Raw genomic sequence first — 27,807 nt, forward strand, 5'->3', positions numbered from 1 at the left:
ATGTGGCTCTTTGTGGGGTCGAGGGGTGGGGTCCTCAGAATCGGACTGTGTAGTTGGCATCAAACATGTCCAGGTTTGCTTTGCGGTTTGTCAAGTCATCACACCCTGGGCTATTGGAAGGTGGCAACAATGTTTTTGAACAAAAACTGACAACCAAGCAGCTGTAATGTAGAGGGATGAGGCCTGTTGGAGTCAAAACCATCATCCTAAGGGTGCTCAGTAAAAGTTACCCTTGTTTTTTTTTTTTTTTAAGATTTTATTTATTTATTCATGAGAGACACAGAGAGAGAGAGATGCAGAGGCACAGGCAGAGGGAGAAGCAAGCTCCATGCAGGGACCCCGATGTGGGACTCGATCCTGAGACCCCAGGATCATGCGCTGAACCGAAGGCAGATGCTTAACTGCTGAGCCACCCAGGCATCCCGAATGAACCCTTGTTGAGTGGAAGAAGCTCCTGAGAAGCAAGGTGGAGAAGGTGGAAAGAGCACCAGGCATATTAAGGTAATGACCATGCTACTTGCTGGGGTGGGTGCTGTGCTGAGCACTTTGAACACATTATCTCATTTAATCCCACAATAGCCTATGAGGTTCTTATTATCACTATTTTTCAGATAATGAAACCAAGAGTAACAAAAAAAAAATTTGGCAAAGGTAACACCGTTGAATAACTGACAGAGTCAGGATTTGAACCTGTTCCGTGTGACTCCACGACAACCCATTTACTACTGGGATACACTGCCCATTGGGGAAGCTGGGCTCAAGCCCAGATTCTTCCATTACGACTGTGTGTCTTGAAGTGATTGCTTCACTTCTGCAAAAGTTTTATTATCTGTAACATGTAAATAATAATACCTACAGTGAGAATGAGATGAGACAGTGTCCCTCACCAAGACTGGGCTAATCCACCAGCCAATAGCCACATGTGGCTCCTGAACACTTGCAATGTGGCTAGTTTGAATTGACATGTCCTGCAAGTGTGAATATACACTGGATTTTAAATACTTAGCATGAGGGCAGCCCTGGTGGTGCAGTGGTTTAGTGCTGCCTGCAGCCCACGGCGTGATCCTGGAGACCCTGGATGGAGTCCCACGTCGGGCTCTCTGCATGGAGCTTGCTTCTCCCTCTGCCTCTGTCTCTGCCTCTCATTCTCTCTCTGTGTCTCTATAAATAAATAAATAAAATATTTAAAAAAATAAATAGCATGAAAAAAAAGAATGCAATTATCTAATAGTTTTCATATGGAATATATGTTGCAATGATAATATATCATGTTAAATAACATATAGTACTAGAATTAATTTCACCTGTTTCTTTTTATTTTTTAATGTGGCTAATGGAAAATTAAAATTGTATATATGACTCACATTATATTTCTATTGGACTTCTCTTCTCCTGAGAGCTATAAAGATGAGTGATTCTTGTTATGGTAATTTCACACAGAACCATTTTCCATTTCACCACTGAGGTCAGCACTTAGACAGAGTTTGACACAGAATGAGTCCCCGTTTTTCTAAATGTGAGTTTTAATTAACTTTAAAAGCTGTGGGTTTTATTTATTTATTTTCTTTGGGTTTAGTTGTTACTTAAAAAACAAATATAGGTTTTAATTTCTCTGAATCCAGTCTTTCTGATTCGTGTCTTGTTTTTCAACTAAACAAGGTATTCCAGGGGGCGGGAAAGTCTGTACGTCTGGAGAAGTGAACCCACTCAAAGTGGGTATAGATGACAATTCAAAACATTTTGACCCAGATTCTTTTTTCTTTATGGAGAGTAAGCTGCATCTCATAGATCACAAAAATCACTTTTGCCTTTCACCTGGTAGAAATGATCCTTTTTTTTTCTTTCATTGCTTACCAAACGTTGCATTATACAATTCATCATAATGTATGAATTACTGCAATTGTTTCAAACCACTATCCATGAAAGTGTATCCTTTCAATAAGTGCCTAAATTTCATCTTGTTACTTTTAACCCACCATTCCACTGTAGATAATTTTGGATCCTGATGCTGTCACTGAGCACCATGCCATCCCTTTCAGTTTTGTGTTTGTCTGCAGATCTCATTTTAGACCTTCCATTGTTCACTCAGGTCACTGAGAACATGGCTAAAGACAGAACGAAGTCAACTTAATTATAACCTTCCTAAGGACAGAGGAGCCAAACGTACGTAGCTGAGATAGATGACTGATCTACATTGCACATTGATGTAATATTCCAGGAAAAAGCACCCTATAATGAAAGGATTTTTGTTTTAGTTAGGGTAACACTAGGTGCTGTAAGGCCTATACCCCAACATTTCAGAGGTTTAACACCACAGAAGTTTATTTCTCCCTCAGTACAGTCCAGTGCTAGAATTCCTGCTCAGTGGGTATCTTTTCTTCCTCTGGTGATTCAGTTCCAGGACATTCCTTCCATCACCATCACAATGCTCCACCATCTCCTAGGACTTTGTTATCCTCTGCAGTCAGTCAGCAGAGAGCACTTGAGAAAGCACCTACATTTCTTAAACCTGGCTTAAAAGTGGTACACAGTGACTTCTGTTCATATTCAATCAATGCAAATTTAGCATATGGTCCTTCCCAGGCATAAGGGGAGCTAGAAGTGTAGCAGACAGTTCTCCACCTCTACTACCTTATAGAATGGAAATTATTTCCGTAAGGATAATGCAAAAATGTCTGAATGTATCTTGAGACTTCACTATTTGTCATTGCCTATTGTCACTGCCCCCAAACACATTAACACTTAAAATGCACAGCATAGAATAATCGGAATAATAAAAGAAGATTGTGTGATTACTCATGGTTTATAGGAACACTACACTATTGCCCCAAAGGCAATGGTCATAAAAGCATACCCTCAAGATGCAGTGAATTAGGCATAGAAGGATGAAGGAGAGTGGCGAGACCACCATATATTCACCTCTATTCATTCCATTAAGGGGGCAGATGTAGAGAACCCAAGTTACATCAATTTGAGGGAGCCTACAGTCTGGCCTCCTCCTTATCACCCTTGAAGTGGTAAAAGAGAAGTGAAGTATCAATGGTTTTTCTTTTTTCTTTTTGGTGACAACAATCACATAGTTATTCATATTTGTTCTCTCCCGGCCAAAGTTTCTGGATGACTTGCCTGATGAATACCTTAGAAAGATGACTCAACACCTGAATTGTCATAAAAATATGTGCAAAATTATGTAAAATATTAAAGGGTAAGCATGAACAATGACCCTTAAATTTCTTTATATTCCCCACAGTGCTTAGCAGTGCTGTGCCACAGCAGGCAGCTGCTAAATATGTATTGATTTTTGATGGATTGAGGTAGATCCAGAGTTTGTTATGATTATGCCTTACCTGAGTATTCTATTCTAAAATATTTATTTTAATAGTTTTATATATAGTGGAGGCATCAGTTCCCTTCATGGATACTTCTTCCTTTGATGTGAAAGGGTACATTCTATAAAAGGTACTCTAAATTGAGGTTTTCCCATGTCTTTAGTTCTGAATCTGGCAGCTGGTCAAGGAATTAAAACTGTTCCTTATGGGATTAGAACCATAGTAAGTAAAAATATCACAAAATAGCTGAATATGGACATCTTTCTGTTTAAAAGAGTCACTTTTATGCTTATTTATCTTATGTACTAAGGTGGAGCAGGGAAGGGGATCAGCATTATGCAATAAATGCCTTGTAAATAGTCTTATAAGGGGGCACCTGGCTGGCTCAGTTGGTGGAGCATGTGACTCTTTGATCTCAGGGTCGTGAGTTCAAGCCGCATGTTGGGTGTAGTGATTATTTAAATAAATAATAAATAAATAAACTAAAAAAATAGTCATGTAAAAATATATGTCCTGCTGTTTTTTTTTTTTTTTTTTTTTTTTTTTTTTTTTTTTTTTTTTGTCCTGCTGTTTTAATTACCTCCTCTTGGGATCCCTGGGTGGCGCAGCGGTTTAGCGCCTGCCTTTGGCCGAGGGCGCGATCCTGGAGACCCGGGATCGAATCTCACGTCGGGCTCCCGGTGCGTGGAGCCTGCTTCTCCCTCTGCCTGTGTCTCTGCCTCTCTTTCTCTCTGTGTGACTATCATAAAAAAAAAAAAAAAAAATAATAATAATAATAATAATTACCTCCTCTCTTAAAATGGGAAGATCATTTTCCCTATGACTAAATCCCAGCATCCATACTCACACAAAATGGTTGATATATTTAATCACATTAGAAAGAAAGCACTTCTGCATGGCAAAAATGCTATAAGCAAAGTCAAAAGACAACATAAAAGTTGGGGAAATATTTGCAACTTGAATAACTAAAATCTAATTTCCCTTTCATACCGAAGACTCTTAGAAATAAAACAAAAACAAGAAACAAAACCCACTAATAACTCTAGAAAAACAAGCAAAGGATATAAAAGACCTTACATAGAAAAGTAATACAAAGGTCCTTACATATAAGAAAAGATGCTCAACCTCGTTCATAAATGTAAGTTAAAATGACACTGAGAACATTTTTCACTAAGAGTTTGGCAAAAATCTGAACCTCTGATGAAACACTGTGTCAGTGAGGGTGTGGGGAAACACAGAGGGTAATGTGGGATAACTTCTGAGAGAGCAGTTTGACAATATCCCTCAAAACTGAAAATGCACTTCCCTTTACACCCAGAAATTCCACTTCAAGGAATTCATCTCAAAGGTATAACATAGGTGCAAAGTGACACATATGCTAGGTCATTCATTGCGTTATTGTTTATAATAGCACAAGTACTGGAAACAACCTAAATGTCCACAGATAAGAAGAGTGGATAATTAATTTATGGCTCTTTCATACAGTGAAACATTATCATACTATAAAAAATTTTTTTAAAGCTTTTGTTTATTTATTCATGAGAGACACTGAGAAAGAGCAGAGACATAGGCAGAGGAGCCTGATGTGGGACTCGATCCTATAACCCTGGGATCACGACCCAAGCCAAAGGCAGACACTCAACCATTGAGCAACCCAGGTGCCAAAAAAAGTTTTTTTTAAGATTTTATTTATTTATTTATGTGAGAGAGAGAAAAAGAGAGAGTGTGTGTGCACATGTTGGGAAGGTGGCGGGGGAGTGAGAGGAACAAACAGACACCCAAGTGGAGTAGAGCCTGATGCGGAGCTTGATTTTGCGACCCTGAGATCACAACCAAGGCTGAAACCAAGAGCCAGACAAAACTTGAGCCACCCAGGCGCCCCAACATTTTTTTTTTTAAATAAGGAAGCTCTCTGTATGCTGACATGGAAAGATCTTCAACATATATTAGGGAGAAAAGCGAGATGCAAAAACAGCGTGAACGGTATGCTACATTCTGTGCAAAAGAGGAGAGATTATTCCTATGTGCTTATTGGCACATAAAAGAACTCAGGGATCAGACTAATAACAGTGAAGGAGGGGTAGATGAGAACCAGTAGCTAAGAGATGCCACAGGCAGGAGACTTTTTGTGAAAATGTTTCGAACATCTCATAATGTTTGAACCTTGGTAATGTATTGCCTATTCAATAAGTTAAAATTTAAAAAGTAATGAGTCTCAGAGAACTTTTTTAAAAAATCCATTTCCCTAGTATTTTTTTTTTTTAAGATTTTTATTTATTTATTCATGTGAGAGTCAGAGAGAGAGAGGCAGAGACACAGGGAGAGGGAGAAGCAGGCTCCATGCAGGGAGCCTGACATGGGACTTGACCCTGGGTCCCCAGGATCACACCCTGGGCTAAGGGCAGCGCTAAACCGCTGAGCCACCAGGCCTGCCCTCAGAGAACTTTGAACGCAGCTTTGGTAGGATGATGATGGTCTTGGGAAATAGGAATTTTCATGGCTAGTGACATAACTGTATGGTCTAGAGGATCTTGTATGGCTCACTGATTGCTTTTTCTGCCCAAGTCTTGTATCCCCAGCGAAACCACCAGCCCTCACCTCTTCTGAGCCTCCACCTTGTCTAACCTACATACTTAGTATGGTTCTCAGGACAACTTGTTGATTAATTAAGCCTCTCAGACTTTTACCTCTTTTCATCATAAGCACTTCTTATGTGTTTTCACTTCTTCCTTTCAAATAAATCAAAATATTAGTATGAAAGGTCAAGTAAGGTAGAAAGTTGCCAGGTAAACTGGGCTTCCTGAGAGTGTATCTTCAGATTTAAAAAAAGACAGTTTCCATCTCATTGATGAAAATGTGCTTGTTTTCTATTTAATCAATTACCTATTGTATTCTGGTTCAAATGGCTGTCTGTATCAAATGCCAACATTTAAAAATCGATTTCCTCTCTATAAAAAATCTATTTCCTCCACTCCTGTTTCAATGTCAACAACTCTATTGTTAGAATCTGTGAGTTGGTGTCTTTCCAGCCAAAGGATAATTCAGCTGAGATGCTCAATTTTATGATACAAATGTGATCTCACTTCTCCATGTGAGCTGCCTCCTCAAAAATCACTTAGTGGAGAAGAGACAAAAAGACCTAAGCGCCCAGCGCGTGCTGTGCTGGCTGCTGGCGTTGGCGGGAGGCAGAGACAGCTAAGTCTGAAAGACTCCCGCCAAGGCCGGAGGGGGCTCCCCATCCCCTCCAAGAGGTGAAAAATCGTCCTTCACCAGCCTCTGAAGGCAGAGTGGATCCCCCACCCCCACTCCCACCCCAGTATCCGCAGAGAATCATCCTGGGCACAGCGCTCTAGTCCGGTGTTTCAAAGGAGCCCCAAAGGACAGCTTACCGCGCTGCCCGCCCGCTGCTTCCTGGTGGGGGCGTCTAGGGGAGCAGTGGCCGGCCAGGGGCTGTGGTCTGCACCCCCCCAAGCTGGATGCCAGGGGCCTCGCCCGGACTGCGCTTTTCCCTCCCCCAGGACGGAGAGAGTGCAGCTCAGGGCTAGCTCCTTGTGGCTTTCCTACCCTCTTTCCTCCCACCCCCCTCTCTCTCTCTCTCCAAGGAGACTCCAGAACACACATGCTTGGACAAGTTATTTGGGAGCAATAAATGAATCTGGCCGGGCCTCAGTTTCCTCTTTTGTATAATACTATCAAACTTTACAACCATTAAAAAAATATTTTATTTATTCATAAGACAGAGACAGAGACACAGGCAGAGGGAGAAGCAGGCTCCATGCGGGACTCGATTCCGGGTCTCCAAGATCACACCGCGGGCTGAAGGCGGCGCTAAATCGCTGAGCCACCCGGGCTGTCCAAACTTTACAACCTTTACAAAACGATTTGGTAGTGTCCTATGAAGCTAAATACACACTACTCAATTTGTAAGTATTTCTCTAAGAGAAACTAAAATCTTTGGCCATGGAACACTAACCTACAAATTGTTTTATAGCAGTTTAATTCATAAGAGCCAAAGCCTAGAAACAACTGGAATGTCCATCAACAAGTAAACTGAAAACATTGTGATGTATTCATACAATAGAATACTACTCAGCAATAAAAGGAACAAACCACTGATAATATATATGTGCTTAAGCATGGTCTAATCTCAAAAGGATTATGCTATAAACCAGATTATGTTTCCATTTATATGAAATTCCAGGTAAAAACCAAAGCTAACCTGTGGTACAAGAAATCAGAACAGTGGTTTCTTTGGATGGTATGGACTGAGAAGTGCAGAGGGAACTTTCTGGAGTGATGGAAATATCCTGTATTCTTATTGTTTTTTTTTTTTTTTCTTTTTAAGATTTTATTTACTTATTCATGAAAGACATACAGAGAGGCAAAGACACAAGCAGAGGGAGAAGCAGGCTCCACGTAGGGAGCCTCATGCGGACCCTATCCCAGTACTCGATCCTGGGACTCCAGGATCACGCCCTGGGCCACAGGCAGGCGCTAAACTGCTGAGCCAGCCAGGGATCCCATCTGCATTCTGATTGAAGTGTAGGTTACATGAGTACATTTGTCAAAATTCAGAATTATACTTAAATTTTTGTATGTTTTATTTTCTGTAAATGAAACTTCAATTTGAAGTATCTTTGAAAGAAAAAAATTTGAAAAAATAATAGTACCTTATAGGGTTGTTGTAATAAGCAAATGAGTGAATATGTAAAGTGTTTAGAGCAGTGCCTGGTGTATTAGATATTACCATATAAGTATTTATATAGTATTTACAGTATGAACATGTAGTATTTGTATAGCAGTTTTATAGTATTTGTAATTAATCTGAAATCTGTGGCATTGTGGGACTTATATTTTAAAATACTATCTGTCAGAATTTTCCATAAAGGAGTTCACATTGGATGAGGACTTGCTTTACACTGTCCTAATCTCCTAGCGAGTTGTGAGGATTAAGTGAGGCCATGTAGCTCTGTACATGTCTATTTGACTAATAATGACATGAATGTGGATAGCTAAATCATCCAATTTAACTTTCTGACATAGTATCTATATCAGAGAAATGGTGCTTGGGGTCCAAATACCAAAGAAACACAGAATGATGCAAGGGACACCACACAGACAGCAATTCTGTGATGTGCGGGAAGACATCACATCAGAGGCAGCTGTTTAAACCCCCCTCTGTGAGGCTGTTTGGGGCAAGAGAAAGAGCTTGACTGCCTCGGTTTAAATGTTGGTTCAGTCCTTATTACATGTGGTATTGGGGATGTTAACCTCCCTACGCCTCAGTTTCCTCACCTGTAAAATGGGAATAATACCTTTCTCATGTGGACTTGGAGGACGATTGCATGAGAGAAAGCACGTGTTTCAGGAAGAAAAGCTACTGCTGATCTCTGCAGAAGGGGAATGCTGGTGATGAGAGGGTCTTTGTTGAGGACCCTGCTGCACTGCTCTGCCTGAGGAAGAGGGAGAGATGCACTCGCCCCGAGGAATATCTTGAAGGGAGTGCCTGGGACTGGGCTGGATTCAGGGCCCTCTCACAGAAAGCGTGGATGAGGAATACCCAAAAAGTCGACTAAGGCAAGAGATGTCTAACGGAATGAAATACCGCACCCTGCTGTATGTATAAGATTCCCTCTTTCCTTGGTCTCTTCTAAAGCCTTCAAAAAAAAAGACTACAAGAGGATTTTTTTTTTTTTTTTTTTTTTTTTGGAGAAGTGAGAGGAATTGCTAAATCCTGCATCAATCAAGGGTGGCACAGGGAGGTAAGGTAGGCTGCAAATACCCACATCTGGGTTATCCGTGTGTCCCGCACAGCCCGCAGTGCAGGGTACGTACGTGCTTAACAAATGACAGACCTTTTTACGTCGTGTGCACCGCGGGCGGACGATCCTGAGCGCAAGCGGTGGGCCGAGGCCCGAGCCCCGCGCAAGTGTTTCTATGACAACGGCGTCTGGGCGCCCCGGAGTGGGCGCGTGGGGACGCACGTGGCCGGGGTGGGCTCCGGTTTGCCTGACCCGTGGACCAGCGAAACCTGCCTCTCTGGGGCTCAGATGGTTCCCTGCCGCCCTCCAGGTTAGCTCCGCTCCAGGTTCGCGCCGGAGCCCCGCGCTGCTCGGCGAGCCCCGAGCGGCCTCTCAGCTGTGGCGCCCCGCCGCGCCCTCCCGGGCTCTGGCCGCGGGCCCGCACCCCGTGCTCCCTGCGAGCCGTGCTCCCTGCGGCCTCGCCCGGGACTCTGGCCTCCTGCCCGCGGCCGCCCGGACTCCCCACCGAGCGAGCCGCAGAGCGCGCCGGGGACTGCTCCGCGGCCCAGCGCGCTCTCCCCGGGGCCGGCCGGGGTCAAGGTCGCGGCTCCGCTCGCTCGCAGCGCCGCCCCCTGGCGCGGAGCCGGCGGGAACGTGCGGATCTCGCGCAGCCGGTTCCGCCGCCGCCGACGGGGCGGAGACTGGGCGCCCGCGTGGCCCCCGCGGCCGGCCGGGAGGGGCGGGAGCCCCGGGCTGGGTACCCTCCCCCGGCGGGGGGCGCAGGCCGCCGGCTGCCCCGAGGGCCTGAGCTCTGCCTGGTCCGAACGGAACATTTTACGCCGCAGCTCTAAGACGACGCTCCCGAGGTTGCTTGGATCGGAACAGGCATGTGCAAAAGCAGGGGCAGAGCCTCCGCGTCCTCGGCTGAGGATGCAGCACTGGACGGGAGCCAAGCCCTCATGCCGGCGAGGCCGGGCAGGCAGCCTCCCACTCACCCAGGAGGTCGGGAGCTCCCGACCTCTCCCGGGGCCCGCATCCCCTCTGCGTCTGCCCTGGCCCTCTGCTCCCCGTGCTTTGAGGATAGGCATGGACTCCCCTGCTTCTGGCACTCACACCTGCCAAGGGACTTAGGGTTGCCCTCTTGGTCCTCATCCTCCCCTAGTACCCCCACCCCAACCATCCCGTCTTCCCGTGACCCAGTCTCCGCTAGACCTAGACCTTTCCTCAGCTCCACCCCTGACGCTTGACCCTCGCCACAGCTGAAGCTCCCTTAACTCCTTCAGCAGTGAGCCCCCACGCTCATTCTCATCCTTGTTTCCCTGTCTGCACAACCTTGTGGCTGTTTTTGGCTCCCTTTACCCCTAAATCACACAATCCATCCTTAACAGGGACTCCAAATACTGCCCTTCCTTGCTGTCATGGTCTCTGACTCAGTCCCCAACGCCTTCTCGAATCTGGGATCACTGGCCCAGTCCAGCACAGAAGTTTCTCATGACTGGGCCTGATGGAGTTTGTGTGACCTGCTGGTGTCCGCACTTGAGACTCCAGCTTCTGCCCTGCTCTGGACCCCACTCCCAGCCTGTACCCTCACTTGTGCTCACAGAACTGTTGGTGAATCCAGACGTCTGACGGAAACCTCTCTTCCGGTCCAGTAGGCCTGTGGGGGTTCAAAGAGCAGATTCGGTTACTGCTTCTTCTGCCCAAAAGGACAGAGCCCCATTCCTGAATCTCACCTGCTCTTGCAGGTCCTTTGTCCTCCAAGGACTTCCTAGGATGATGGAGAAGGAGAGAAGCTTGCCTCATCCTTCCCTCTGGCACACCCTGGGTGGCTGTTTGAGCAGCAGAACATTCCCACCAAAAATTGGTAAAGGAAGCAAGAGCTGGTTTAATCCTCAGAATCCTGGCTGCTTCTGTTTCCTGGAGTTCATAATGGCAATGTTGTCACTTTCTGAGCACCTACTCAGTGTATTAGTGGACCCCCAGAAAGGAAGATCATCACCCTCTCGCCTGGCTTAGCTAAATCCTACCCCTTCCATCATGACTCAAGACCCATGTAGCCAAGGGCTTAATTAAGAGCCCACCTATATCACTTTCCATAGTTTTCTGTTGTCACTGTCTCCAGTAAAAGACAGTGATGTTTACTCAGTCCCTATGATCAGCCCTGGTGTACCCCAGCACACCTAGACCAGACAGCCAGTCGCATGCCAAGAGAGGATGGAATCCCCTTTCCAGGTGTACTCAGGATGTGTGCTGTGGATGAGTGCCCAAGAAGATATGTGCATGCAGGTCCCTCATGCCCCATAAGGCCATCAAAAACTATTCTTGGCCCATTACTGAGGACACACTGTGTCCTGCATCCAGATGAGAATAGGAGTCCATCCTTTCAGGGATACACACTAAAATAGTGTTTCTCATTTTCCCAGATTTTTTTTGCACCAGGAAAAAGCACTGATAAATAGGGTTCAACAGGGGCTTGCTAACTTTTTACTTTGCCAAGTTCATTGACAGTAAGTACCATCTACTATCACCATCATTTCATTTATAAATGAATTTTAATTCCAATAATATGGGAATGACATTGATGCCTTACTAACAGATTTTGCTTTTTAAGAAGTTTTTGTTTTGAAGTGATTGCAAACTTACAGAGAAATTGCAAGAATAGTACAATGAACTCTCATATACCCTTCCCTCAGATTTACGAAGTACTAACATTTTGCCATATTTGGTTTATTGTTCTCTCTCTTTCGCTCTCTCTCTTTACACACACACACACACACACACACACAGGGAAAGAATTCATTACCTAAACCATTTGAAAGTAAGTTGTAGACATGGCACCTCTTAACCCTGAAATAGAGTAGTACTATTATCAAAATTGGGAAATTTAACATCTTTTTTTTTTAAAGATTTTATTTATTTATGAGAGAGAGAGAGAGAGAGAGGCAGAGACACAGGCAGAGGGAGAAGCAGGCTCCATACAGGGAGCTGGATGTGGGACTAGATCCCGGGACTCCAGGATCATGCCTTAAGCCAAAGGCAGGCGCTAAACCACTGAGCCACCCAGGGATCCCCGGAAATTTAACATCTTTGATACAATGCTCTAATCTGATCTATGTACCTTCTTCAGATTTTGCCAGGTTATTTTGCCAATAATGTCCCCTCCCCCCACTGCTGCAACTCCCTCCTCCTCCCCAACTCCTTTCTTTTCCCTCTCTTCCTCTCTCTTCTCCTCCCTCTTCCCCTCCTCCTAATAGCTATTTTTTCTGATCCAGGATCCCATCCAGGATCACATATTGCGTTTAGCTGTCATGTCTCTTTAGTCTCCTTCAATCTGGAACAATTTGTCAGCCTTTGTCTTTCATGACATTGACTTTTTCTTTTTTTAAGTACAGGCCAGTTATTATGTAGAATGTCCTCAGTTGGAGTTTGGCTGTTTCCTCATGATTGTATTCAGGCGATGCATTTTTGCCAAGAATACCACAGAAGTGATGTGTCCTTTCTCAGTATATCACATCAAGAGGCACATGACATTGGTTTGTCCTATTTTGAGAAATGTTAATTTTGATCACTTGGTGAGAATGGTGGCAACTGTGTCTCCCTACTGTTAAATTACTATTTTCCCCTTGGAATTGGTAAGTAATTTGTCAGGTGAATTAGCAAGTCTTTTAAATGAAATTAAATCAGCTTTTTGGAAAACTCATTCCATAGCCACTATTTCCCTTTCCCTCATTTGCTCTTGCCTGTTGAAAATATCTTCAAATCAGCAGCGATCCATACGGTGGCTCTTAAAAATCACTGCACAGGGATGCAAGCAAATTAGTCATTTATCTAATAAATATTTGAGTACTCTATAAGCCGTGTACATCAGAGGAAAGGATGGTTTACAATCAGGATCAATAAATAATACAATCAAGTATGGTATACCTCTTTTATGGAAGGCCTCTGAACCTAAGTTTGGATTTGCAGCAAACTTGCTGCAAACACAGGGAACAGAGGAGCAAGCTGAATAACACAATGAGGAAACAATCACTAGATCCAGAATGTGGAACATTCTGTAAGAAAGCCAGTGTGCAGTCTTCAAAAGGATGATGTCTTGGGAAAAGAAAGGAGTGACTAACCTGGAATAAATGGTGCAACAGTTCATGAGATTTGATTGAATCTGATTTTTAAAAAACCTGTAATTGGGGACAATTGAAGAAATTTTCATATAGACCAATATTAGATGATACTATGGAATTCTTGTTGGTTTTCTAAGGCATGATAATGGCTTTGTAGTTTTATAAGGGAATGCCCTTATTTTAGAAGATGAATGCTAATGTATTTAGAGGTGAAGTGGCATAATGTTGGCAATTTACTTTCAGAAGCTTTAGCAAGGGGTGCCTGGCTGGCTCGGTCAGAAGAACATGTGATTCTAGATCTCACAGTTGTGGGTTCAAGCCTCATGTTGGGTGTAGCTCAACTCAAATAAAACTTAAAAACAAAAGGCTCAGCAAAAATTCATTCATGTATATACAGAGAGAAAGAGCAAAGTGGTAAAATGTTAAAAATTGTTGAAGCTTGCTAAAGAGTATAGGGATGCTCATACTACTATTCGTTCCATTTTTCTCTGGTTTTGGATTTTTGAGAATCAAAAATTTGAAGATAAAATATATACGTGTAGTCGTGATTAATAAAAATAGAACTCCCTTTAAACTGTTGCTGTATTTTTAGGGCGCCTAAAAATCAGATGTGGTTGAGGGTCTGATTCTTGACTTTGGTGATGATCTCAGGCTCCTGGGATCGAGCCCCATAGGAGACTCCACGCTCAACGGTGAGTCTGCTTGTCTCCCTCTCCCTCTGTCTCTTCCCCTACCTCCACGCACACATGCACTTGCTCTCTCTCTAAAATGAATAAGTCTTTTTAAAAAGTGTTATTGGATTTACAGTATTTTTTTATTACTGTGAGTTTTCTCCTCACTGTTATATGTGGAGAAGTTCCTCAATTCTTTTTATATTTGAAAAGGCTCCTAATTTAGCCTTTCTTGAAAGTATCTGGGTAATAAATGAGACACCTTACAAACTTCATATCAACTTTGATTTGAGTATTTACCTAAGAAAATAATCATGTACTCTGTAAAGATTCAGCAACAGAGTTGTTCATCCCAGTGTAATATTACATCAATGAAGAAGTTGTGTATAATTTAAATTCTCAACTCTTTATTGTTGGTTAAATGAACTATGGCCCAATCACCTAAAGAAAGGAATATGGAACAGGCATCAAAAATGTGAGATCAACCATTTGTTCACAATTGTTGAGGCTGGGTGACCTATTATTTTTCCTTACATAAAAATTGCAGAACAATATTTAACAAGTGAAAAGATATTGGTACAATGTATTTGGCTTATGAAAAAAAAGGCTATGTACTGTGTAATTCTACTTTTGTTTGCTTGTTTATTTTAAAGACTGGAAAAATATACATCCAAGTGCTTGGTTATATATGTCCAGTTGGATGGACAGTTGTTTTTTTTTTTATTTTTATTTATGATAGTCACAGAGAGAGAGAGAGAGAGGCAGAGACACAGGCAGAGGGAGAAGCAGGCTCCATGCACCGAAAGCCCGATGTGGGACTCGATCCCGGGTCTCCAGGATCGCACCCTGGGCCAAAGGCAGGCGCTAACCGGCTGCGCCACCCAGGGATGCCCCCCCCAGATGAACAGTTTTTATTCGCTCTTATTTCAACTTTCTAAAATTTATAAAGCGAGCATGAATTACTTTTATGTTAAGAAAGAATGATCAAAATGATGTTTGAAAAAATGTTAGTGAATTACTGAATGTTTTCTTCTGCTTAGTATGAAGGAGCCCCAGTTGGGGTGGGGTGGGGGGTGTCCCTGGAGCCAGAGGTGGGACCATCCCCGGCCACAAGGTGGCAGTGCTGCTCGCTGAGGGCGCCTCCTTCCGCAGAGCACCCTGGGCTGCACCCCACCCCCACCCCCGTGTCCAAAGCCACCCCACACCGTACCCCACCCTTATCCTGAAAACACAGGAGCGCCCCTGAAAAAAGAAAGACAACCTGGTGTGTAGGAGGGCTCCTCCCCTCTCTGCACCTGGGCTAGGGGGTGCAAATAATGCCAGCTGCGGAGATGGCAAGTCTGGAAAGGTTCCTTTCCCTGGGGATACAGGGTTGGGGAAGCTTTCCCTGCAGTTGTCTAGTTTCTAGATGTGGCAGGGCCGCCAGATTGAGAGAGAGAGAGAGAGAGAGAGAGAGAATGTGTTAAGAATGTATTCTGCATGTTTTACTGATTGTGTCATTTTTCTTGTTTGTGTGTGTGTATGTTAATATTTAGAACATGTTCTTTTATTTCAAAACAACAATATGGATAGAATGTTGAAGAAAACATAATATTTACTTCATACCCAATTCTCTGCATATTTTCTTCTGCTTTTCAGTCCACACATTGTTCATCATATTGGAAATCCTTACTATACAATGCATTATACAGATATAATTTCAGCAAATAACCAATATGAGGTGTACTGAATAATGGTATCATTTTGTGTTATGCTCTCTGGGCTTATAAAATTGTTTCGCAATTAAGAAAATGTTTAATAATTTATAAAAGTGGACATTGGCATGTTTTAAAATAATTCATCTAGTTGCTTAAAGTATAAAAATTAATGTTTTTAGTATATTCAGAGTTCTGCATCATCCCCACGATCAATTTTAGCAGTCATTATGCTGCTGTGTCCATTAACACTCACTCTCCATTTCCCCCCACATTCCTTCCTCAAGACCTCAGCAAGCACTAGCTTGCTGTCTCTATATATTTGCCTGTTCCAGACATTTCATTTAAATGGAATCATACAACATATGCTCTTTAGTGACTAATTTGGCAAGATTCAGGATTCATCCATGTTGTCACATGTACCAGTAATTAAGTCCTTTTTATTGGCAAATAATATTCCATTATATGGAATTTGTCCATCAAATGATGAATATTTGGGTTGTTTCCATTTTTTGACTATTATGAATAGCCAAACACTTATTGTTATATCTCTTTTTGGTCATAATCATCCTACTAGGGGTGAAGCAGTTATCTCTTTGTGGTTTGATTGGCATTTCTGTGATGGCTAGGGGCCATTTGCATATCTTCTTTGGCTATTCAGATCTTTTGCTCATTCTTTAGTGGGATTATTTGTCATTTTATTTACTTATTTTTAAATATTTTATTCATTTATTCATGAGAGACACAGAGAGAGAGAGGCAGAGACACAGGCAGAGGGAGAAGCAGGCTCTATGCAGGGAGCCTGATGCAGGACTTGATCCCAGGTTTCCAGAATCACACCCTGGGCCCAAGGCGGCGCTACACAGCTGAGCCACCCGGGCTGCCCTATTTGTCATTTTATTTATTTATTTATTTATTTATTTATTTATTTAAGATAGGGGCGGGAGAGGGGCAGTGACACAGGCCAAGGGAGAAGCAGGCTCCACACAGGGATACTGACGTGGGACGTGGGACTTGATCCTGGGCCCCCCCCAGGATCACACCCTGGGCCGAAGGCAGCGCTAAACTGTTAAGCCACCGGGGCTGCCCCCTATTTGTCATTTTAATACTGGATTGTTAAGGGTTCTTTATATATCCTAGATACATGCCCCTTGTCAGACACCTGATTTGCAAATATTTTATGTCATTCTGTTGTTTTTTAACTTTCCTGATGGTGTTCTTTGAAGCACAGAAGTTTGTAATTTTTTTTTTTTAGAAGTTTGTAATTTTGGTGAAGTTCAGTTATCTATTGTTTTCTTCTGTTGTGTTTTCTCCACTCCAAGGTCACAGAGATTTATGCCTATATTTTATTCCTGTATTTCTTACAAGAAATATATGGTGTTTAAAAGGTGTGAAGTAGGAGTCTACTTCATTCTTTTGAAACTGGATTTCCAGTTGTCCCAACACCGTTTATTGAAAAGACTGTTCTTCCCTCCATTGAATTGTCTTAGCACCCTTGTTGAAAATCAACTGATCATAAATGTAAAGGTTTATTTCTGGACTCTTGGTTCTATCTATTGCTCTATGTCTATCTATCCTTATGCCAGTACCACCTTGTCTTGATTACTATGAAGTTATAGTAAGTTTTGAAATCATAAAACATGAGTCTTCCAACTTTGTTATTTTTCAAGATTGTTTTGACAACACTGAGTCCCTGGAATTTCCATATGAATCTTAGAATCAGACTGTCAATTTCTTTAAAAATTCCAGCTAGAATTTTGATGTTGGTTATGTTGAATCTGTAGATTAATTTGAGGAGTATTGGCATCTTAACTATATTAAATCTTCTGATCCATGAACATAGGATGTCTTCTATTAATTAAGTGCATGTCTGATTTTTTATTTTTACTAAGCAAGAAGCTAAAATATCAGATGATTCTAGATCAGTTTCAAACATTTAGGTACCTTGAATAAAGCCTACTAAGCAGATGGGTGTCATTTGGCACAGCTTGAGGATAACAGGCTCTGCCTGTGTGGAACAGTTGGGTAGAATAATTTAGGGTTACTTATAACAAACTGCTGGTTTTCTACTTTAAGAAAGCTTGGGCAAAACTTCTCCTCTGGACTTGCTCTTCTTGTAAAAAAGGAAACAAAGATTATTACCTTAGTCATTTCAGTAAAAATGGTTAAGTGAATTTTTAAAAATACAATATAAAAGACAAAAGATTTGAGACACCTGGGTGGCTCAGTGGTTGGGCGGCTGCCTTTGGCTTAGGGGTCCGGGATCAAGTCCTGCATCTGGCTCCTACAGAGAGCCTGCTTCTCCCTCTGCCTGTCTCTGCCTCTCTCTCTCCGTGTGTCTCTCATGAATAAATAAATAAATCTTTTTAAAAAAAGACAAAAGGGGATCCCTGGGTGGCGCAGTGGTTTTGCGCCTGCCTTTGGCCCAGGGCGCGATCCTGGAGACCCGGGATCGAATCCCACATTGGGCTCCCGGTGCGTGGAGCCTGCTTCTCCCTCTGCCTATGTCTCTGCCTCTCTCTCTCTCTGTGTGTGACTATCATAAATAATAAATAATAAAAAAACCAAAAGATTTGAATAGACACTTCATTAAAGAAGGTGTACAGGAGCGCCTGGGTGGCTCAGTTGGTTAAGCATCTGACTTCAGCTCAGGTCATGATCTCAGGCATCAAGCCCCATGTAGGACTAAACAGGGAGCCTGTTTGTCCCTCTCTCTGTGCTCCTCCCCCTGCTGATGCTTTCTGTCTCTCTCTCTCTCTCAAATAAATAAATCTTCAAAAAAGACAATATATAAAAGTTTCTAATAAACAAATGCAGATATGTTCAATATCATTATTCAGCATTAGCCAACATGCAAATTAAGACCATGATAACATACGCACCCACCAGCATGGCTAAAACTTAAAAGACTGACAATATCAAGTACTGGTGAAGATATGAATCACTTAGAACTCTCTTTCACTGCTGGTAGTAGTATTAAATGGTACAACTTTGGAAAACAGATCAGTCTTTCCTTCTTTCCTTTCTAAAAAAATTTTAAGTAATCTCTACACCGAACATGGGAATGAAATCACAATCTCAAGATCAAGACTTTCATGCTTCTCCGACTGAGCCAATCTCCCCAGATCAGTAGTTCTATACCCAAGAGAAATGAAAATATGTATCCACAGAAATATTTGTACATGAATGTTTATAGCAGTTATATTTGCAATAAGCACAAATCAGATACAACCCAATTTCCATTGACCAGAGAATGAGTAAATAAATTGTGGCATATTCAATACTATTGAAGACAACTCAATTATTTATTTTTTTAAAGATTTTATTTATTTATTCATGAGAGACATAGAGAGAGAGGCAGAGACACAGACAGAGGGAGAAGCAGGCTCCATGCAGGAATCCAGATGTGGGACTCGATCCTGGGACTCTGGGATCACACCCTAAGCCAAAGGCAGATGCTCAACCCCTGAGCCACCCAGGCATCCTGACAAGTCAATACTTTAAAGGAACAAATTGCTAATACACACAACATATATGAATCTTAAAAATATTACACTGAGTGAAAGAAGCCAGACACAAAAGAAAACATACTGGATGATTTCATTTATATGAAATTCTAGAACAATCAAAACTATGCTATCATTACTGCAGATCATTGGTCTCCTGGGGACAAAAGGGGAGGGAAGACCAAATGCAAAAAGGCTTAAAGGAACTTTCTGAGGTGATAGAAATGTTCCATCTTCAGTGGAGTGGTCGTTATATGTGTGTATTACCTTTGGAAAAGCTCATCAAGCTGCTTTTAATGTACTTGATGTACATTAAAATTAATATACTTGAAATGGATACATCGTATTATATGTAAATCATACCTCAATAAAGTTGGTTAAAAAATAAGTCTACACTCTATAGTTGGCTATCACAAGAGCTTCAGGTATCTCTATATCTTATCTGCATCAGGCACTTCACTGGTTATCATAATGAATATTAGAAATGGGTTTTCATTAAAAACTTATAAAGACTTCATCAAGACCATAAAGACTTATGATCAATAATTTAATACATGCCTCTCTTTGTACTGTTATGAGGATCAGATGTGATAACATATATGCAAGTACAGCTTTGATGGGCTTTATAAATTAAGTCTTGGCTTGTAAGTCAGAGATCCCCTGGGCTTCCAGGTTTCCAGCCTCCTTCCAATCCTGACCTAAAAGCCTGAGAAGTTGCTCTGGCTGTCCCCTACCAGGGTCTTGGCTTGCTTACAGTCACCTCCTGAGGGCTCTGATCCCTTGGATCATGGTGGGGAAGCCATTAGGATCTGCCTTGCCTCTGAGTGCCTGGATGGAATTGGAGTTGACCTTACCCTCTTAACCCTTACCTGTGGCCCAAGATGCTTTTTGCTTTGACTGGCCTGAGATTTTGGAAGCAGTCAAGAGAGCTGCACGGCAGTCACAGAAACCTTGTTATGGACTGGATATTTGTGTATCCCCTCAAATTCATATGTTGAAGTCCTAACTCCACAATGGGATGGTATTTGGAAGTGGAGCCTTTGGGAAGCAATTAGATTTAGATGAGGCCATGAAGGTGGAGACCTCCATAAGGGAATTAGTGCCTTTGAAAAGAGACAGAGACCAGAGTGTGCTCACTGTCCCTCCCCCAACCACCACCACCAGGGGAGGACCTGGCAAGAAGGTAACTTTCTGCAAACCAGGAATAGGACCCTCACCAAGAACTTAGCTGTACTGGCAACCTGACCTTCGACTGCCCAGCCTCCCAAACTGAGAGAGATACCTGTTGTTTAAGCCACACAGTCTATTGTAATTTGTTAAAACAGCCTGAACAGACTAAGGCAAACCTTATCCTGCCAAATAAGAGATGAATTGTGACCCTTTCTCTAAAAGTCTCCTGAACTACATTATGTCTTCTAAATTTAGAAGAATTCCTCCTGAATATTCCAAAGCCACCATACTGTTCTGTACTCATTTCCAAAATTGCAGGGAGGCCCCCATCCATCCTTTTCAGGCCCTGTAACTGACCCTGCTTCTTCTTCTTTTTTTTTTTTAAGTTCTTTATTTATTTGACTGAGAGAGAGCACAAGCAGGGGGAGTAGTAGAGGGAGAAGCAGGCTCCCCACTATGCAGGGAGCCCTGAGCTGAGCTCAATCCCAGGACCCTGGGATCATGATCTGAACCGAAAGCAGATGCTTAACGGACTGAACCACCCAGGCGCCCCTGACCCTCCTGCCTTTAAGTGACCTCTTACACACACTCAAGTGTTCCTCTGACCTCACCCGGGGCCAGTGAGGCTTCACATGGTCATCCAGGCTGACTCTGCTTGACTCCTTGTTTTTCCCTTAAACTTTGAGCATAGAGACCTGGGACTTTCCAGATTCAGCTGCTGGAGCATGAAGCATGACCCCCTGCTCAGGACATGGGTTCTCCAAACCTTAGAAGCCACCCACCCAGAATGTCCAGGCCCTTGGGGGCTCATACTCTGGTGTCTCTCCTTAGGTATAAATAAAACAGTGTCCTAAATAATTGCACATCTTGTCCTTAGCCTTTTTTCCCCTGACTCTGTAGGTTAGAACTATGCAGAACCACTACCATGAGTAGCGGTTGGGAGTGGTTGGGCTTTCCTGTTCTTTCCCACCAGGAGAGCAGAACTGAAGATCCCCTACAACAGAAAGTCCTGTGAGCTGCCTGGTAAATGCATGGGCTGCCCACTGCAACCTCACCTCCCGTGATGTGGGCTCTGTAGACCAGAGCCGAGGAAAGTTAAAGCTGCTCAAACCCAGGGATAAACACAGTTGACTGACCTTCCACAACTTTTTTTAGGCATATGAAAATATATGGACCTGTTTATGAGTGTGTGTTGGGGTGGTGATATTTTTTCTGTTAAACAGACTGGGATAATATTCTTTCAATTCAACAAGTATTTGTTGATTATCTACTATATGCTAGACACTTTTAGATCACTGAAAATAATTCTGCAACTGGCAGTTTTTGCTTAAAAGCATAAAATCTTTCCATGTCAATACATAATGATCTGTCATTATTTTTTTCATCATTGTAAAACTTTAGCACACTTAGCACTTTAATGCATTTTATGCTCTGATAAATACAGAATTGATCGATGTACTTCTAGCTATTTTTATCACCATTATTGGGTGGGATGCAATGAACAGATTTCCTAAGGTTGGGGAATTAGGCAAAAGCAGGGTTATGAATTTAAGTCATAGAATCTTTCTCCCTTGTGGGTTAAAATATTTTTCAGTCTTACTTTCTACTATGGATCTGTAAAAAGAATTAGATTAGCACAACTATTTTTGATCTACATATTTGCAATAGCTGATACTAAAAGGAATTTGTTGGGTTTGGGAGACAGCGTGTGGGGGGCGAGATAGGGCTGGAGAAGTAACGTAGAAAACGAGTGCCTAAGGCATTGGAGGACACACAGAGAGCCATAGAAGTCAACGTAGGGTTTTAAGCAGGAGCAAGACTGGAATTCTATTTTTTCCCATTTTATTGAGATATAATTGATATATAACATGGTATTATGTTTAAGGTATACAACATAATGATTTGATATAAGTATACATTGTAAAATGATTACCATGTTAAGTTTAGTTAACATCCATCACCTCACATTGTTAAAACTTTTTTTTAAGTAAGCTCCATGCCCAATGTGAGGCTTGAACTCATGACACTGAGATCAAGAGACACATGTTCCACTGCCAGAGCCAGCCAGGGGCCTCTTGTGATAGGAACTTTCAAGATCTACTCTCTTAACAACTTTCAAATATACAACACAGTATTGTTTGTTTTTTTTACAACACAGTATTGTTAACTGTAGTCACCATGCTGTACCTTATATCTCCACAACATAATTATAATATAACTGGACATTTGTATTGTTTGATCCCCTTTCCCCATTTCCCCCACTCCCTACCCACTGGCTCTGGCAACCACCAATCTGTTCTCTATTTCTATGAGTTTGTTTTTTTAGATTCCACATATAAGTGAGATGATCCAGTTTTTGTCTTTCTTTCTGACTTATTTCACTTAGCATAACACCCTCAAGGTCGGTCCATGTAAATGGCAAGATTTCCTTCTTTTTTGTGATTAATATTCCACTGTATATATAAATACCACCGTTTTTTTATCCATTCATCTGTTGATGGACATTTAGGTTATTTCTTTGTCTTGGCTATAGTAAATAACATTGCAGTGAAAATGGGGGCATAGGGGCACCTGGGTGGCTCAGTCAGTTAAGCATCCAACTCTTGATTTCAGCTCAGGTCATGATCTCAGGGTCCTGGGATCAAGCTCCACATCAGGATCTATACTCTCAGGGAGTTTGCTTCAGGATTCTTTCCCTCTCTCTCTTTCTCTCATAAATAAATAAATATTTTTTAAAAAAATAAAATGGGGGTATAGTGATTCTGTTTCCTTTGGACATACACCCAGATATGGAATTGTTGGATCATAGGGTAATTCTACTTTTAATTTTTTGAGGAAACTCCATACTGCTTTCCATAGTGGCTGCACCAGTTTGCATTCCCACCAACAGGACAAGAGGGTTCCCTTTGCTCCATATCCTCTCCCACATTTGTTATCTCTTATCTTTTGAATGACAGCTGCTCTAATAGGTGTGAGATATCTTATTTTGGTTTTGATTTGCGTTTCCCTGTTGGGTGCTCACTTTTCATTTACCTGTGGACATTTGTATGTCTTCTTTGGAAAAATATCTATTCAGCTCCTCTGCCCATTTTATGATCAGATTGTTTATTATTTGCTATTAAATTGTATTTGTTTATATATTTTGGATATTAATCCCTTATCATATATATGATTGCCAATATTTCCTCCCATTCCATAGGTAGCCTTTTATTTTGTGGGTGGTTTCCTTTGCTGTGTAGAGACCTTTTTGATGTAGTCCCACTTATCTATTTTTGCTTTTGTTGCTTTTGCTTTTGGTGTCATATTCAAAAAATCATCACCAAGATTGATGTCAAGGAGCTTACTGCCAATGTTTTCTTCCAGGAGTTTTATGGTTTCAGTTCTTATGTCCAAGTCTTTAATCCATTTTGAGTTGATTTTTGGGTATAGGTGTAAGAGAGTGATCCAATTTCATTCTTTGGAATATGGCTGTCCAGTTTTCCCAACAGCATTTTTTGAAGAGACTATCCTTTCCCCATTGTGTATTCTTGGCTTCTTTGTCATAAATTAATTGACTGTATGTGCATAGGTTTATTTGTGGGCTCTCTATTCTGTTCCACTGATCTGTGTGTCTGTTTTTATGTCAATACCAGACGTTTTGATTGCTATCACTTTGTAATATAGTTTAAAAATCAGGAAGTGTGATGCTTCCAGCTTTGTTCTTTCTCAAGATTCTTTGGCTATTTGGGGTCTTTTGTGGTTCCATACAAACTTTAGGATTGTTTATTCTATTTCCATGAAAAATACCATTGGAATTTTGATAGAGATTGCGTTGAATCTGTAGATTGCTTTGAGATCTGTCATTATTTTTGACAGCTGCGTGGTAGGTACCATAGCATGGCAGCATCATAACTGCAATTTCTTTAGCTAGTTCCCTAATTTTAGACATTCAGATTGCCTCCATATACTTTTCTGTTATAAATAATGCAACAGTGGATGCCTTTGTCAAATTACTTTGTGCATATTTGTGAATATTTCTGATAGACCCCTATGGGGAAGATTACTTAATTAAAGAGAATGTGCTGAATATTTCTTTTTTTAAAAGAAGATTTTATTTATTCATGAAAGACACACAGAGAGAGGCAGAGACATAGACAGAGGGAGAAGCAGTTTCCCTGCAAGGAGCCTGACATGGAACTCGATCCCAGGATCCCGGGATCACGATCTGAGCCAAAGGCAGATGCTCAACCACTTGAGCCTCCGAGGTGCCCCATGTGCTGAATATTTCTAATTGTTATTCCCAGGTAACAAGATTGTGTCCATTTATTCTCCCACCACTTATGTATGAGAGGGCTCTGCTCCTTGTGGTCTCTAGGTAATATTATCAAGCTGATAGGTGAAAATGGGCAACAGCCTTGTCAATAGGAATCAACCTCAGCCATTAATACTGACTGAGCAGCTTATGACCGTCAGCACAGGACATCTCTAGGCTACAAATTAAGAGAGGTCAAGCTCTGGGCACCTGGGTGGCTCAGTTGGTTAAGCATCTGCCTTTGGCTCAGGTCATGATCTCAGGATTCTGGGATCAAGCCCCACGTTGAGCTCCCTGCTCAGCAGGGAGTCCGCTTCTCCCTCTCCTTCTACCCCTACCGCCAAACTTGTGCTCTTTTTCTCTCTCAAATAAATAAAAATTTTTAAACATTTATTTTTATTTTTTTAAGATTTTATTTATTTATTCATGAGAGACACAGAGAGAGAGAGAGAGAGAAAGAGAGAGAGAGAGAGAGAGAGGCAGAGACACAGGCAGAGGGAGAAGCAAGCTCCATGCAGGGAGCCTGATGTGGGACTTGATCCCGGGTCTCCAGGATCAGCCCTGGGCCGAAGGCAGGCGCTCAACCACTGAGCCACCCAGGGATCCCCAATAATTTTTTTTTTTTTTAAAGAGAAAGCGATCAAGCCCTGGCTGGTCCCATGGGTGAGCTTCAGCTATTACTAACACTTGCGCAGATTGTGTTCTTTTACGCCCACGGTCTCTTTTCTTCTTTACCACCACCCTCTAAGATAAATGTCATTATCTCATTTACAGAAGGAGAGACACGCAAAGAGGATGGTTTCTCCAGATCATAAAAGTAACAGGTAACGGACGGTGAAGGAAAGAACAGTGAGGGTAAGGACACTGTTAACCCGGGGGGACTGGGGTCCTGACCTGGTCTCAAGGCCAGAACCAGATGAATTATGTGGTCTGGAATGGTGCTCAGTGCTTTTCCATGGGCGGCCGCATGTGCGATCTGTTCTGCCCACACTCGTCCTGGCTGGGCATGAGGTGGAGGCTACAGGTATGGAGAGAGGTGCCCCCTGGTTCTGGAAGCTCAGAAGGATAGACGGAGGAGTGGAGAGCACTGTTAGCCTGGTGATGGGCAGGGTCGGGGGAGGGAGGTGATGGCGGGTAGTTATGAATGGACCATATGTGTGGCAACCTTGTCCTTGTCCAGGAGCTAATGAGAAACCTCTTCTATCCTTTCCATCCTCCCAGCGGGCCACTGCCCTAGTCACCACCCAGGGCCCTCAGCATAGACTTCCTTCCTCCAAACAAATCACCCCCTTAAACAATCCCTGTATTACCATGGCTCTAAGCCTACGGATTCCAAGGACAGACTTGTTTAACCCCTTTGGGCTCCAGCACTTATTGATTGGCTCTCAGAACTCTGTGGTTTAAAAAAATCTTTTCAGCACACTCAGAGTGGGGAGCCAGCAGGCAGCTAAGTGTCTTTCCCTTGAGGGTTCATTTGTTTCCCAGGGAAGCTCAGCTCCCATGGACACACTTCCAGGGTCACAAAAACCTTTGTGGCCCTACACCTTCAGGATTTTTATCCTCAAACAGGAGGTTCCTCAAGGTGGTGCCATCTCAGCACCCCCCAGTCTGGAAGTTGGTGGGGAGGGCACAATACACCACACCCAGGCCTATGAAGGGGGCTGTGCACTCTGGCAGCATGACTGACCTGGTAGTTGGCTGGTGTTTTCAGATGTGAGAAGCCCAAAGACTGCAGAGAAGAGTCTTGTATCCTGAGCCTAGGGAGAATGTAGTCCAGGATCTAAGGAAGATACCGTCTCTTGGCCTCTTTATTTGTAAAAACAATAGGAAATCTCTTCTGCAGTTATGTGAGAGAATGTCTTTATTTTTAGGAAATGCCTATGTATATGCAGAGGGTGAGAAAGCCACACATGCAAATACTTGGTGAATCTGGGTAAAAGGTATTTGGAAATTCCTCATATAATGCAACTTTTCTGTACATTTGAAATGGTATCAAAATTAAATAGTGGGGACGTCTGAGTGGCTCAGTGATTGAGCATCTGCCTTTGGCTCAGGGTATGATCCTGGAATGCCGGGATCAAGTCCCACATCAGGCTCCCTGCCTGGAACCTGCTTCTCCCTCTACCTGTGTCTCTGCCTCTCTCTCTCTGTCTCTCATGAATAAATAAAATCTTTTAAAAAAATTAAATGGTGACCCAAGAAAGTGGAATTGTAAAGATCAGAGGAGCAGATTTAGGTAAATCAATTCTCATTCCCACCTGACAAGCCCAAGAATGGATTTAATTTTTGTGTAGATTTTGAATTATTTTTACCCTGTTGTAATCAGGGACAATCTGTCTTTTTTCACTTGATGTCGGTCACAAACTGTTGTCTGTGCTGTTACACAGTCCTGGTAACTATCATTTAAATGACTTAATTCCATTATAGGTCATGGTTTATGCTCTCCCCTTGAGGGGCACTCCAGAGGAAGCCAGGGATTGATCTTGGTTCATCATGAACTTAGTATCAGGTGCTATCCACCACAGGCTATGTACAGGCATTATTTTATTTGACCCCTATAGTCATACTAAGATAAATATTTTTACCCCGGGGATCCCTGGGTGGCTCAGCGGTTTGGAGCCTGCATTCAGCCCAGGGCATGGTCCTTGAGTCCTGGGATCGAGTCCTGTGTTGGGTTCCCTGCGTGGAGCCTGCTTCTCCCTCTGCCTGTGTCTCTGCCTCTCTTTGTGTCTCTCATGAATAAGTAAATAAAATCTTTAAAAAAAAATTTTTTACACTTAATTTGTGGGTTAGGAGCTTATAACAAGCCATCTCATGCACTGCAATTCAGCATTCTTTTTTTTTTCTTTTTTGTAAAGATTGTATTTATTTATTCATGAGAGACACAGAGAAAGAAGCAGAGACATAGGCAGAGGGAGAAGCAGGCTCCCTGTGGGGATCCCGATACAGGACTCAGTCCCAGGACCGCAGGATCTGGACCTGAGCCAAAGGCAGATGCTCAACCACTGAGCCACCCAGGTGCCCCGATGGAATTCAGCATTCAATTCCCATCTCTGACTCCTATGCTCATGCCTTCCCATGGTTCTTCCATGATTGAAAGCTTTCTCTTCCTCCTCCTCTAAATTCCTGGCTCTTTTTCTGTCCTGAAGTTTCAATCTTGTATTGTGGTTAGTAATTCCATGTCCCAAATCCAAGGCCAGACTATGGACCCTCTGAGGGTGAGACTCACTGCAGATTCATCTTTGGAGGCTCAACATGCTTAGCCCTGTGTAGTCTTTTTTTTTTTT

At 42.5% G+C, this 27,807-nt stretch overlaps 1 long non-coding RNA gene across 1 annotated transcript; it reads left to right on the top strand.

Moving 5' to 3' along the window:
* Positions 1–27,399, top strand: LOC140622969 (uncharacterized). Its single transcript, XR_012022632.1, has 3 exons — positions 1–501; positions 13,781–13,880; positions 25,295–27,399. It is a non-coding gene; the product is annotated as an uncharacterized lncRNA (long non-coding RNA).
* The last annotated feature ends 408 nt before the right edge of the window (positions 27,400–27,807 follow it).

The sequence above is a fragment of the Canis lupus genome, chromosome 32 (assembly GCF_048164855.1).
Source record: "Canis lupus baileyi chromosome 32, mCanLup2.hap1, whole genome shotgun sequence".
Taxonomy (NCBI): Eukaryota; Metazoa; Chordata; class Mammalia; order Carnivora; family Canidae; genus Canis; species Canis lupus.